This window comes from Polyergus mexicanus, unplaced genomic scaffold (assembly GCF_030449975.1).
Source record: "Polyergus mexicanus isolate NDT 795.1 unplaced genomic scaffold, iyPolMexi1.0 SCAF_1, whole genome shotgun sequence".
In the NCBI taxonomy this organism is placed as follows: Eukaryota; Metazoa; Arthropoda; class Insecta; order Hymenoptera; family Formicidae; genus Polyergus; species Polyergus mexicanus.
In genome coordinates this window covers 1,427,699-1,441,679 of record NW_027223321.1, presented here as the reverse complement: position 1 = coordinate 1,441,679, position 13,981 = coordinate 1,427,699, and the positions used below count along the sequence as shown (strand labels likewise).

The 13,981-nt window shown below is 35.4% G+C and overlaps 1 protein-coding gene and 1 long non-coding RNA gene across 8 annotated transcripts in view; one reads left to right on the top strand and one right to left on the bottom strand.

Annotated features, from left to right (window-relative positions):
* The window catches only part of LOC138940226 (box A-binding factor), a 56,921-nt gene that overhangs the window by 41,482 nt on the left and 1,458 nt on the right, over positions 1-13,981 (bottom strand). The window lies entirely within an intron of this gene.
* LOC138941183 (uncharacterized) lies at positions 4,265-8,438 on the top strand. 3 transcript variants are annotated; one of them, XR_011448144.1, is made up of 4 exons: positions 5,338-5,561; positions 6,102-6,321; positions 7,435-7,648; positions 8,009-8,438. It is a non-coding gene; the product is annotated as an uncharacterized lncRNA (long non-coding RNA). The 3 variants fall into 3 exon arrangements; XR_011448137.1 differs by lacking the exons at positions 5,338-5,561; positions 6,102-6,321 and adding an exon at positions 4,265-4,344; XR_011448140.1 differs by lacking the exon at positions 5,338-5,561 and having other exon boundaries at positions 6,047-6,321.

Here is a 13,981-nt window from a genome sequence, read left to right as displayed (position 1 = left end):
ATTACAATAAGTCCGATTTATTTGTGTGTGTGTGTGTGTATATATATATATATAAAAACATATAATCAATGTTTCCGAAATTTTAATTTATTAGAAAAAAAGAGATTTTTAATTCTTTTAACATACTTTATTATACGTGTATAGCTGATGGAAAAAATCTGTTTCGTGTTCGTATTCCTAATGACCCATTGTTGCAAACTGTCTCTTTCATGGGATCAGGATGTTTTTAGCCGAAAGAAGGAAAGGATTTGTTTTGCCAATCGATTATATGACATGCCTCCAGCGCAAAAGTTTTCACAAGGGACCTGTTTAGAACCTTGAAGGATGATTCATAAACATCCATTATGAATGTTGTCTCAACATAGTATACACCGAATCTATACAATGGCTAAAACAAATGTATCTGCGCACACATTATCCTTCTTCGAATAATTTTCCGGGGAAAAAAAAAAAAAAAAAAATTTAGCCAGTGTTTGCTTCTATCGGAAAATATCGCATTGTTCCAAAAATTTTTTCCTAATTGTTTTTCGAATTATCAATATATCGATAAAAAAATATACTTTTAGAAATATTCGTATAAATTTTCAAGTATAAAAGGGGGATGATCGTACAATCTCTTAAATCGTCTCAATAATCACGGTATAAATGTTCAGGATTTTGGAAAAAAAAAGGGGGGACAACGAGAAAATCCTTGGCTTCTATCGGCAATGCGGTCCACGTTTTCATTAGCATGAGTCGCGGACGTAACGTTCGCAAAGTGGGCCGAATCGACGGTGGTGGCGAGGTGTACGTTTTGTGCGCGATAAAACCCGCATATGGGGGGCATTCGAGGTGCCAACGCGACGTTTCCGTTCCGCGACTCGTAATACATGGGAAACGAACCGCCTTTTCACCTTTTGCCCTTATCACTGGCCGCATCCCCGCGCGACCGACGCGGGTTGCTCAGCTGTCTGTCCCTCGAGAAAAAAAAAAAAAAACCACGTTTGGAGAAGATTTACGCGCATCCCCCCCCTCCCGTAAAATGTAACCAGGTGCGAGACTAAACCGACAAGCCGCCCAGCGCAATCATCCTTTAACGATGGATAAAATGAGTATATATGTATTATCCTCAAAAGAGTCTTCCAAATACCATTTCTCTTTCCATATCTTGATTTTTTTTTTTTGCATAAAAAATATTTCCTAAAATTATAAATGAAAAATATAATGAAACAATGAAACAAGAAAGAAAATTTTTCTCTGAAAAATATCTTGCATAAATACATTTTATTCAATTTTTTTTTTTTTTTTCCCCATAATATAAGATGCTCGTAGAATTGCTATATTCGCGTATATTTTGTCAAAAATTTTGTGATAAGATGATAATTAAACTGGCATGTTCAAAAGTCATTGAGAATTCGAGCTCCGATGTTCCGATCAATGCAACGAGGATTCACTTTAACGATGAGAGACTGAGATTGCAAATTCTCAGAGACGCCGTCTCCGAATCCCCCTGATGAGCTCTTACGTAGCACGAGAGACCTTATCGTCATATTGACTCGATTAGAGCATTTCGTGACGTCATTATCGCCAGGAGCGAGCGCGAGAGCCTGCATCTCGCTAAGGTGCAGAGAAGGGGTGTTAACAATGCAGAGGTTTATCTCCGCGTCCTTGGCTAATCTCTCTGCCGCAAGAGAGATTACCCTATCAACGAAGACGCGAGTTATACTACGCTCTCTCGTACGCTATTCGACACGCGCGATTATCACTCTAACATAAGGACCCACCTCACTTCTTAAGTGAGTGAGAAAGCTCGACGTTCTTACGCGGTGTCTACGATCTCTTATCTCTCAGCGTCCACGGACTCGCGCTCTTAACAATCTAAACTTTCAATTAAAAATAATAAATAAAGTCTATATTTATCAAATTTTGATAATAAATCTTTTAATCACAAGTACATTCTTCCGCCAAGAATCTTTTCAGATTACGAAGATATTGGAGAGAAAAATCTTATTGTCGATAATTAATCCCTCTCCGGATTCGTCTAATCGATTTCAAAAGTGATCAATGGAAATTAAAAAATTATATTAATATGAGCCGACTTGATAAGAAAAGGAACGATTATTTAATCATTCCGAGACATTCTCGAGAGAAATTCACGAACTCGTCCGAATTCTTCGCGCGCCACAGCATCATTCTCTTTCTTCCACTCCCTCCTTCCAGCTTTGCATATGCGCGCATTTATGCCTGCATAGGAGACGCATAAATGTATACGCGTGCATTTGTAGGAACCGTAAATGCGTGACGATGCGTTACATCGGGGCCTCGTTGCGAAGCGCTATCGCGCGCAACGACCGCCGGCTTGATACCTTATCTGAACTAGTTGCAAGCCGACAGGGGCTCTCAACGACCTTACTGCTAGCTCTTTTCTTCCTCGAGTCAAGATCAGTTACGAGATCTAAACAATTGAGTATTAACGCAAGATAAAATATCCCTTTTTCGCAAATAAAACTTGAAAGGATTTTAATCAATTATATTCTATTTTTTAGAATCAATTTATTAATTATTTAAGATTTACTATTTTTAAGATTAGTTACGGAGATATTTGAATACTACTTGTGATAATATAAATTTGTCAAAAAATTTCTGAGCGAGAAAAGAAATCCTACGGCATTTTCGGCGACACCGTACATATAAATCGGTGTTTTTATTCGCGTATAGAATTTATAGTATCTATTCACGAGAAAGAATGTGATTGTGATCCTTCGATGACGAGGTCAGAAATGATGAACGCTTAAAGCTTCCGGAAGAGGACGGATAGGGGATTGGTTGCGAGAATTGATGTTACTCATGGGCGTATACGCGATCTGTAAACAGAGCGTAGGGATCGGTATGAGGAATCGTGTCGGATGTCGGGGAACCCGAAGAGATTCTTATCTAAGTGATAATATATCCCCCGACATACCCACGCGCGTTTCATTAGGTTCGCTGTCGTCACACTCGATCGTCCCGTGCATTCTAAAGTCTATAATAACGGCTGCGTTAAACCTTCATTCTCTCGTCGGATCAACGGAGAGATATATTATTTCGAACGGCAAAAGAATTATAGAGAAAATGTCCCGAGAAATATTATCGCGTTTCTCGATTAGAGATTTTTCAATAAAGTTGCAATCGATCCTCTGTTCGAGAAAATTTCTCCATCATAATTCTCAATTATATTTCGATTAATTATTCTCGTAATTAACAAGTTAAATATCATCGGAAACATGTACGCGAATAAACTTCCGGTGAATAAATCGATCGATAAATTTCTTACGATATGTGTCGCCGGACATCGCAAAAAATCAGTTCGTTAAGAGAATTTAAAGCCCCAACCCATTTGCATCCATAAACGTATCGCGATATATTCGCCGGCAGCCTGTATACGGTTATAGAAAACGCATCGACTTCGTAAAACCGACCACTACAGCCATCTAACTACGTGTGGTAGCCCGACTTGCTTTATTCTTTAGCACGCCAGTAAATCACGAGGCAATAATACACGGTGTGCGGACATGAATACGTAACGGTGAATACATAGTTCGCCGAGATGAGAAGGAATAAATGAAATCAGCCATGGTATATTTTTTCTAGCGGGGGAAAAAAAAATCGACACTGAATTTGACAAAAATTTTTTAGCGTCGTCTGTCTTAAACGATTGTCGTCGAATATCGGAGGTTCAACCATCACGGAGAGGAAAGACTCTGTTAGCGGAATCGAGGAAATACGCGTTCGAGGCTTCGATAAAGTTTTCCCTGACAGTTCCCAAAATGACTTCCGCGTCGCCGAGAAAGAGATAGACGCACGCGTTCCGCCGCACGCGGCACGAAGATGCGCACTGCGGGCCGCGGCTCAAGTCGGGTTTCGTCAAGCACCGGTATATATCGTGAGATAAGTCCTATCGCTCGCGCTCGCGGCTGGTACAACGGGGCCCGATAGAGAGCCACCCACCATTTCGCGCGGCACGCCACCAAGATAGAACGAACCCAGTGCACAAGCCAGATATCGTCGTCGTTTAGTCGTTCTCTGTGTGTGCATTATCACGCGTTCGGCATTTCGTGAAATCAGTCGCCCCGCCGGAGTCGCGCCGACTACGCGGCTCGGATGAAAAGAGCAGCGGTGTCTCCTTTTCCTCTTCATCTTCTTCCGGATCCGGAGTCGCGCGTTACGTATCGAAGATCGTCCGTGACGAGACGACGATCTCATTACCGCGCGGGGGAGGGGAGGGGAGGGGAGGGGATGGGGGTGATCTCCAATCGCGAAAGTCCAATCGGGGTGACCTGACTTCCGGTCGGAAACCGAGACGCGCGATCTTCGAGGTGGGAGAAGGTGCGTACGAGGGGAAACGCACGACGGCACGTGTAACGAGACGCGAGATGCTCGAGCAAGCGATTGCATAAGCCGAGAGACGTGTCCCGGAATTGTGTCACTGAAATTTCCACCCCCCCCCCCCGTCCTCCTCCCGCCGGTGAAAATGCCGCGTCTGGTGAAATCGCGTTACGCGCGTGGAACGTCGTCGAGAAGCGACGCGGTTATTCTTTTCGCCTAGACGAATCGAGAAATGTGATATACATGTAATTCTATCGTAGGAAAAAGATTGGAGATGCAATTCCTTTCGATGCCCGATAAGGATGATATCGCTGCGTCTTCCTGTGCCGTATTGATATCATTAATATTATTGTTGTTAGTTAGATATTAAGAAAGAAAGAAATGCAGCATACACTAGCCGTAGCGGAAATCAATCGACAATGAAGCAAGAGGGAGCTCTCGCAAAATAGAATTAGTAAAAATGTCATTGCAATGATACAAGATTTCATCGAAGATCAACGAAGGTTTCATTGAACCTCAGTGAAAATATTCACATTTTGCTTCTGCGTCTTACGTTCCATTGATTATAGCACTAAGATTTCACTAAGATTTGAAAAATCAATAATAATCATGTATTCGCAAGACGTACTTTTTAAAAAATTTCTTCTATTTATTTCGAATTATTATTGCTATTCCTTAAGGGCAACTTTTTATATACACATTTGCAATAAAACACATATTCAAATTTAAAATTATATACATATTATATTTTTTTATTCTTAAGATACGATAAGCTTACAAAAAAAATAAACGAGACTCTTGAGCAAGAAAATTCAGATATTTCTTGAATAAAATATATTACTATAGATTTATCTTAAAATATATTATATTGTAACATCTAATAAGATAGATTTTTTAAAATATCACCGCTATCATTAATTGATTCTTTCAATGAGATTTCACTGATTTACCAATACTAGATTATTTATTGTTTTTTAATGATATTATATTGATTCCATTTACAAAAAAAAAAAAAAAAAAAAAAATGGCTCGCTAAGTAAAACTATCGTATCTGCGGAACGAAATATTTTCATTAAAGATGAAGCAGATGTGGTTATATTTATTTCCTGCGCTACGTTTATCATCTTGACCTGTATTACGAAATAGCCAGCTTATCGTCGATCATATCTACTCGCACTTAAAATTACTTTTCCATTGCGCGAGGGACAAATAACGTGGTACGTTAAGTGAAATATCTTTTTCTTAAGTGGGATATATTTTCTACTTATTTATTATAAAATATAACTAATCGAAAATTAATTAAAAAACGATAAAATATAATTGATCAAATATAATTTTCTCTAAATTTAAAGTTAAGACGAAATACACATTTTTGCCTCAGATGCGAATAACGTTATTCGTCTAACTATCGCTATATGTATACGTGTGTGCGATTCATCTCGAATTCAGAGATTTGCAGATCGGATTTTTTTTTTCTTTTACAAAGTATTCGCGCGGAAAATTCGCGGTACTAAATGTATGCGAAATGTTCCGCCATTTCTCGATTACGCGCACGAGTGTACGGGTCGTTAAATACGATCGTACGATAACCTTGAACGAAAAACGTCGCGTATTCCGTTTTGGCAGCAGCCATTTTTATCGCGTATATTATTGCTGCGCGACAAAAACGATTGTACATTCTGAAAATAAGAATTACAAAAAAAAAAAAGATAGGCAAACGCCATGCGGAAAGAATATTTCATTCTTAATGAATTTAGAATGCAGCTTGTTTATCTCGAAATAATCATACGGCGACAAACAGCACCTGTGCGAGACTCTCCGGCGACACCCGGTATACCTTATGGTATATGGACTTGTACCCGGTCGCGCGAAGTGTTTTGTACTTGCACGAACTCCGGGCGCAAGAACAGTTTCAGGAAACTCGAAAACAATGCCTACGTCAGTTCCAAATGACGTAACGACGACCTGCCGTGTGAAGTAACCTCGTCGTTCTCTCTTGCGACACAAGACTCTCTCTCTCTCTCTCTCTCTCTCTCTCTCGGTGCTAATGTCCTCCAGGAAATACTTTTAATTTAACTGCGTGGATTATTGAGTCATCACATTATATATATATATATATATATATATATATATATATAATTCGTATTAAGATTATCCATTTCTGGATATACCTAATCGAAATTGAAGGGCTCTTATTTTCAAAGAGCGCCGTCTTATATCTACGCTTTTAATAAATGGAAATTTATGAGCGCGACTATGGTGGAGTTTTTTTTTTCCATAGCCTCGAACAAAAAACTGTCTGTTTTAAATAGAGATTTTAGATGATTTTATTTCTTCTGATTTTCTTCCATTTTCTTTTTCTTTCAATTAATTATTAATTAATGAACGTACTTATATATCGCATACCATTGTTTATAATAAATCCTCTCTTGCGACAATCATATAACGCGCGGTATCATTAAAATATGAATGGCAAAATAAGGTTGCAATGGGTTATTTCCAACTAGCTATTTATCGGCGATGATTCAACTATATTAGCTATTCTTATGTAACGAAAAGTATGTCGTCGAATTTCCATATGGTAAATCGATTCCTTGAACTAAATGACGCGAATAGTGTGATTCCCGCGACGGTGAACTGTCAAAATAATAATTAACTTCTCATAAAACGTCAATCTTCTTCTTATATTCTATCAAGTCGTTATTTTAAACTAATGACATAATTATATTTTCTCAAGTTTTAAGAGAGACGTGAAAGCTCAAAGTTAAAAAAATTAAAGTTAAAAGATACGGAGCCTTTTTTGAATTAAAACAGATCTTTAACGTAGAGGTATATAATCGGAAATGTGCGTTAATAACTCGAAGATTTTAATCTAAAATTCGTTCTACTGCTGACTCGCGCGAGCGATACGCTTTTAAAAGATTTATAACAATGGGGGAAACTTTCCTCTCCCGAACCTAACGCAAGGGGGATTACAATGCAATACTTTCCCCAAAGAGTTTCTCCCAGAAACTGATTTCTTTCTACGAATTTTCCTTTTCGAAAATATGCGTTTAAGAGTTTTGTGTAAAATATGGTATTATCTTTTAGTTTCCATTACGAGGCGCCGGCTACCTATTGTGGGTGTCGTAGATTCCCCGATGTAAGTGCAATAGAGAGAGCGATTCATAGGACAGACGGCAAACAAGCATAAATTACGGTCACACGATAAGAGAAGGGCTGAAAAATATAGTCAGGAAAGAGACGCCTCGCCATACCCGTGGGACGAAAAAATTTTGATGTTCGAATTCCGGAGATACGCGTGGTATGGCCATTATGTGTTCCTTTTTCCAAACTATGTATATATATACTCGTGCTAAAAAAATAATACTAGCCCGATTCCAAATATCGAGATTTAAAAAATCGTGTTATATATTTTTTGATAGAAATAAGTTACGAATTGTAATGATATTTAAGAGAAAAAAATTAGCTCGTATAATTAATTTATTAAATTAATAATATGAATGCGATATATGTATACATATGTACAGAGGATGATTTTTATAATTTTATCAAACATTATTATAAAAATATATTATGCTTTAATCGCCGGGGATAATTTTATGCAATGATTATAAGATTAGACTTACAAATTGGAATTAATTAAATAATAATGTAATTCTAGATTGTCATAGCTCAATGCGTTTCATGTAACGTCATTTGTACGAGATCGATATACAAACGAAACTCGTAAAATGCTTGTCAATTAATCAACCGAAATGGGAACGATCGAGGTGAGAGTCGAGCAAATTTAAATGAAGGCGGAGCGAACCAGTAGGAAGAGCTTGATTCCTCATAACGGACCATTCGCCTTCCACTGTAGCGGCCATTTTGGAGCATCCACAACATACCATCCTCCTATAAACCCATCTTTCCTATCACCTTTCCATCTCCATGATCTGACGTCTCGATAGAATCACGATAATGTCAATTCCGATAACGCGCTTAAACGATCTTACTCGTCATCACGTAAGGCTCTTCTTTACAAATGAAAAATTATTATATATGTGATCAACTAATGTAATTTATAAGACTAAGACAGATTGTAATCCATTGTCGCGATAATTAATAAAACTCTATATATATTCTATATTTTATCATTGATGAATAAAATTTAATTAAAATAGAAATACGATAATACGCGATTGATTAGATTAAATATTATAAATATAATAATATCGGCAATTACAACGTCGAAGCAAGAATTTATTAATATGAAGAAATATGAAATTTGGAGGAATGACGGTAGTTCTCGGCATTGTCACATACCGTGACCATTGAACTATGACGTAAGAAATTATGTTTGTGGGTAGAAAACGTCCGATAGTGGATGGACTTGGATCCCCTCTCTATTTATATATATTTATAGATCGTAAAATATATACATATATAATAAATCTATATTAAAATTACTTTAGATATATATTCGATTCGTACAAATAAAAATATCTCGCGGCATTTTTTTCGTTAATATCCTTTGTTATTTGCGAGTAATATAAAAACAACGCGCATATATTTCACAAAGTCCTCATCATTGTTAAAGCAAATTAATTTTCAAATCTGTACGATATACAAGTTACATATGCCTGTGAAAATGTCTACGAGAGAAAAAACGTAACGGCAGATATGATTATCGACAATGAAACGTGAATCACACACATTGCGACTAGACACAATCGGATATATTATTATTAGATTAATTTTTATTAACGCCACGATATTCTAATAACATGACATGGCGATAATTCGCTCGCTCGTTCAATAATTAAGATAGAGACGCATATCGGTTATTCGGTAATAACAAGAGATATGTTGTATTATCCGATCTGTGACATATGATACTTGCAAAATTGCAAGTGTCATACGGTTCAGCGGAGAGAAAACGATAAAATGTCCACGATGATAAGGACCAATAACATAGCATCGCGTATTTACTTCATCCGGGTTAATGATGTTGTCTAGAGAGAGAGAGAGAGAGAGAGAGAGAGAGAGAGAGAGAGAGAGAGAGAGAGGAATTTTATCGTTGATAAAAAATTGTTATCGCAAGAAAAAGTGCTATTTATGATGCTATGCTGTCAAAAGTAACTGAATCAGTTGTTAAGTAACTCTGAAGATTAATAATATACTTATTTTGGCTTTTTTTATTAATGTTTTTACTGACTACTTTCTCTTTTATTCGTCAAATTACGTAATCATTACGTATGCAAAAAAATGTACATGTATGTTATTTAGAATAAAACGTACAATGCTAATTATTTTATTATATATGTGACTGAAAATATTTTAATTATCTGTGACAGATTTCAAGATATATTATTTCATCAAGGATATTCCGCGTGCGGTCGCCGGTTGTTTAATTCACCATACACGGATGTGGTCTGCACTGCATCCGTGTCTCTCCATTCTTTTTTTTTCTATATTAAACCGACATGACTTTTTAAAACCCTTCCATTATTGTGATAACACAATCAGGATAAAGATCTCTTTATTTACAAGTATTATTTTAAGATCCCTAATCGCGTTTCATTAAACATACAAACCGATCAGCATCTAAGCGCGAGACTAAGAACGAGAGAACGAATGATCCCAAGGGGAATCATAAACTCACTCGAATAGTATGACGAAGAATGCACTGCGCTTTGTTATCGAGCAATGTTAATTATGGCCCGTGCAATTGGCACAAAGTTATAACTTCAATATGCAGGCTTGAACCACATAACTCGATTGACTCGGATTATTTCCTTTGCCGTTGAGTGAGATAATTTTTCATCACCGTATATAAAATAATTTTCGGTCAGAAGGATTTTCTATAAATCAGTACATCTATTACTAGTCATACTTTTTTCAAATTATATGGTTCACTCTGTATAATATAAGCGTATCCAACGAACGAGGGCGATGTGGCGGATGATGATGACAGCAACGACCACTATCGATATAACGATGACGATGATTTAATGTACATCGGTTTACATGAACCATGACTTTTGTGCGCCACTGTGACCTGGTGGTCGTTTAACCCGACTCAGGCACAAGTACCCGACTGTATAACGAATCCAGGCCTTCGACGAAGACAACTTGGTAGACAAAGATAACGATTACGATCGTTCCTAAATTTTTCGACACCGGGAAAGCTTTGTACACAATTCCTCGAAAATTCCTATTTCAAACTCGGATTGTTTAAATATTGAGATCGGTCGTGTGATTATTGACCGTCCCAAAATTATTGATAATTTGAGTTTGAGTTTCCGATTAAGAAATAATCTTCGTGCTTATTCATTTTTTTATGAAGCGACTATATAAATTTATATGAAATTTTATGTCTACTTTTAACCTAAAGACTAATATCACACAATTTTATCGAACTTTCGATCATCAAAGTTTGCTTGAAGAACAAACTTTGTCTGGAATAGTGAATGTATGATTCATAAAACAAAACAAAAGATAATATAATATATCACAATTTCTTTTATTAATTTTGACATTGATGAAACATTTAATTAAAAAATTAAATAAATAAATAAAATAAAATAAACTGGGGACTCTATAAAACGCAAAAAATTGAAAAATTTATTCGATATATTAAATATTAAAGAGAATTTTATGTACAATATAATCGAAATCGCGGAGTTACATCATAGCTTATCACGACTGAATCACGATCTTCAATGATTTTATTAAGATAATTAATTCATGTTAATTATACACGATAAGATTAATCTGCAAATTCTAATACTGGAATTGATAAACATGTTGATGTAATGTTACCAAGATCATCATTTATTAATGATTTATTGATATACGATTATTGTAAAACCAATACTATTCACAAATTATATACGAACATATAATTTATGGAAATATATTTTATTAATTAAAAGAAAGAGAAAGAGAGAGAGAGAGAGAGAGAGAGAGAGAGAGAGAGAGAGAGAGAGAGAGAGAAATCGTTGAGTGGTTAATATTTTTGTAATATTTTATGAATATTCCTGATTTTTCAAAATGCAAAAGTAAAATATGGCTGATTGCCTATTGATAGTCGCTAATGATTTTTATGCCAATAATTTTTTGAAATGCGTCACGTTAAGACAGCATCGTCATCCATATTTACATTTTTGAACATTTCAGCGAACCGAATTCCACTTATTACGACGGTCTAACAATAGCCCGAATAATGTCACATACATTAACTCGAAAATATTCAGCTTCTTAAATTATATTTTAAAATATTTCTCTCTCTCTCTCTCTCTCTCTTATATCGTGCACGAAATCGAGAGATATTTTCCTTATTTTGTACGCGACGATTATAGCGACAGTATTCGAAAAAATTCGTAATAAAAATTAAATTAGATTTTCATGTGAGAAATAAAATACTTTTTCGTGCACTTTTATCATCTTACTAAAACTGTAAAAACATCTCGCATGGACGGACTTGACATTTTGCTCTCTCGACATATTTACGTCAAGATAGTTACGAAATGGAGCGTACAAAATCGCCTGACTCAACGCGATAAGATCTTTTTCGAGCTTCACCCCTCTTTCTCTCTCTCTCTCTCTCTCTTCTTCGTATAAAATAAAATATTATATATTTATTAAACTCGGGATAAATGTTTGCAAAGTTCAACACAGCGATCAATAAAAGTTAATACGTATATAAAAACATTATTCCTTAATAAGCACCATTTAAGCTTTCGGCAAGTATAAAATGTCTGATAAAGATAAGCATAAAGATTGATGATATCGATACCATAAATTGACGAAACAACAAATATTGAGCAACAAAAGTATATATATCTTCGATATTACGGCAGTTTTATTAACTCGAGAACAAACGGGGGCCAAAGTTGGTCTTATTATATTATGGTATTAAAGGCAAACGGTCGATTTGTATAGACGCATACATGATTCATAAGATCCCGAACATGACAACTGTAACCGACGCATAACAATCATTCGTTCGTTAATATCCGAATTGTTTTAAAAGCAAGAATCTACGAAAATTATTATAAATTAATTAATTCGCTACAAAATATCGTGAAACGTAAAACTTGACTCGTCAATATATTTGCAATGTTTGCAAGAAGGTTGTGGAAAATAATATTTGCGTACGTATTATTTTTGAACCTTAAAAAACAATCGTAAAAAAAACTAGTTAGTTTTTTTTTTTTTTTTTACGTAAATATCCGTTTCCTTCTTCGGGTTAGTGGTTAGTGAATCGGAATTAGTATAACAGGCGAGACGAGAGAGATATATTATCGCGAACGAGAAACGAGTCCTGCGAATCAAAAAGCGATCGAAGGTGGCGGCTCGTCTTTGAAACGACTCGAATGACTCAGGAGACATGTGACGCAGCGAACAAGTGTTTAAATAGAAATAATGGCGCGACCCTGACTAGATCGAGCCGATAAATTCAACTACTCGAAGGAATGGTCGAAGTGACCGTTATAGGTACTGGCGATGCACTTGTACTTGCATGTGGCATATACAATAAAATCGCTGTAACCATTGTTTTAAAAAAAATATCGAAAATGTCGATAAAGTTGTCTATTTACCTGAGAGCGAAAATAAATGGAGCAGATTTTGTGCGGAAAAAAAAAAGAATATTGCGCTTAAATAAAATATAGATAAATATCAATTGCGTTTTCTCCTATACGCAAATATTTTCCACGAACGTTTACGTAATATGTGTGTGATAACTTGTTGCGTTAAGTAAATAAGTAAATATTTTGTCATTTATGTAATATAAAATATTCTTTTTACATAATTAAATTATTATATCTTATTATATCTTATAATCAGCAACGCCAAACACGTGCTATCTTATTATCTCTAGAAATGCGGTTTATTATCTTTATTAATAATTATCATGTGGTTTTGATATGATCGATAGTCGGGAGATATTCGGTAATTATTCCCTACAAACCGCAACTAAACGCAGTTGATTATCATAAATTGCCATCATTACGCTACAGCGTCAAAAAAAATATTCAACAAATCGTGTTAAAATTATCTACGATCGTATCTCGCGCCAATAATATCAAATTATAATAATCGTAAATTATATGGAACATAAAGATTTTTTAGGTTTAAATAAACAGGAAATATAATAGAATATTTTTAAAAAATTAAATTTTATCTATAAAATTTATCTGGGAGGGGGGGGGGGGGAGCGCGTATTTTATATTCAGAGGTTTAAAAAGTTTACTGCAATTAACTTTTCTTCTAAATTATATATATTTTATAATTATGTAAATTTTATATATATATATATATAATGGTTAATTAAAATGGCAAACAAATAAATAAATAAATAACTAAAAATTAGTTATAAAAATTTTCCAAATCGCCTTACACTAGACCGATATTATGTACTTCAAAATAGCCGAAGAAGACAGTACACATATGACATTCAACGAACTGACCGTTATCATCTTTTGTGAATATAGAACAATTAAATTATCCAAGCATGACCATACGTTGAAAAGGCGCTTTTCTTAATTCAAAATCTGAAGTGTCTACGTGAATCTCAAGTAATGTTTATAATACTGAGCTGTAATGGAGAATGTCAACAATAAAACTGTTGTTGACATTCCGCTACAGC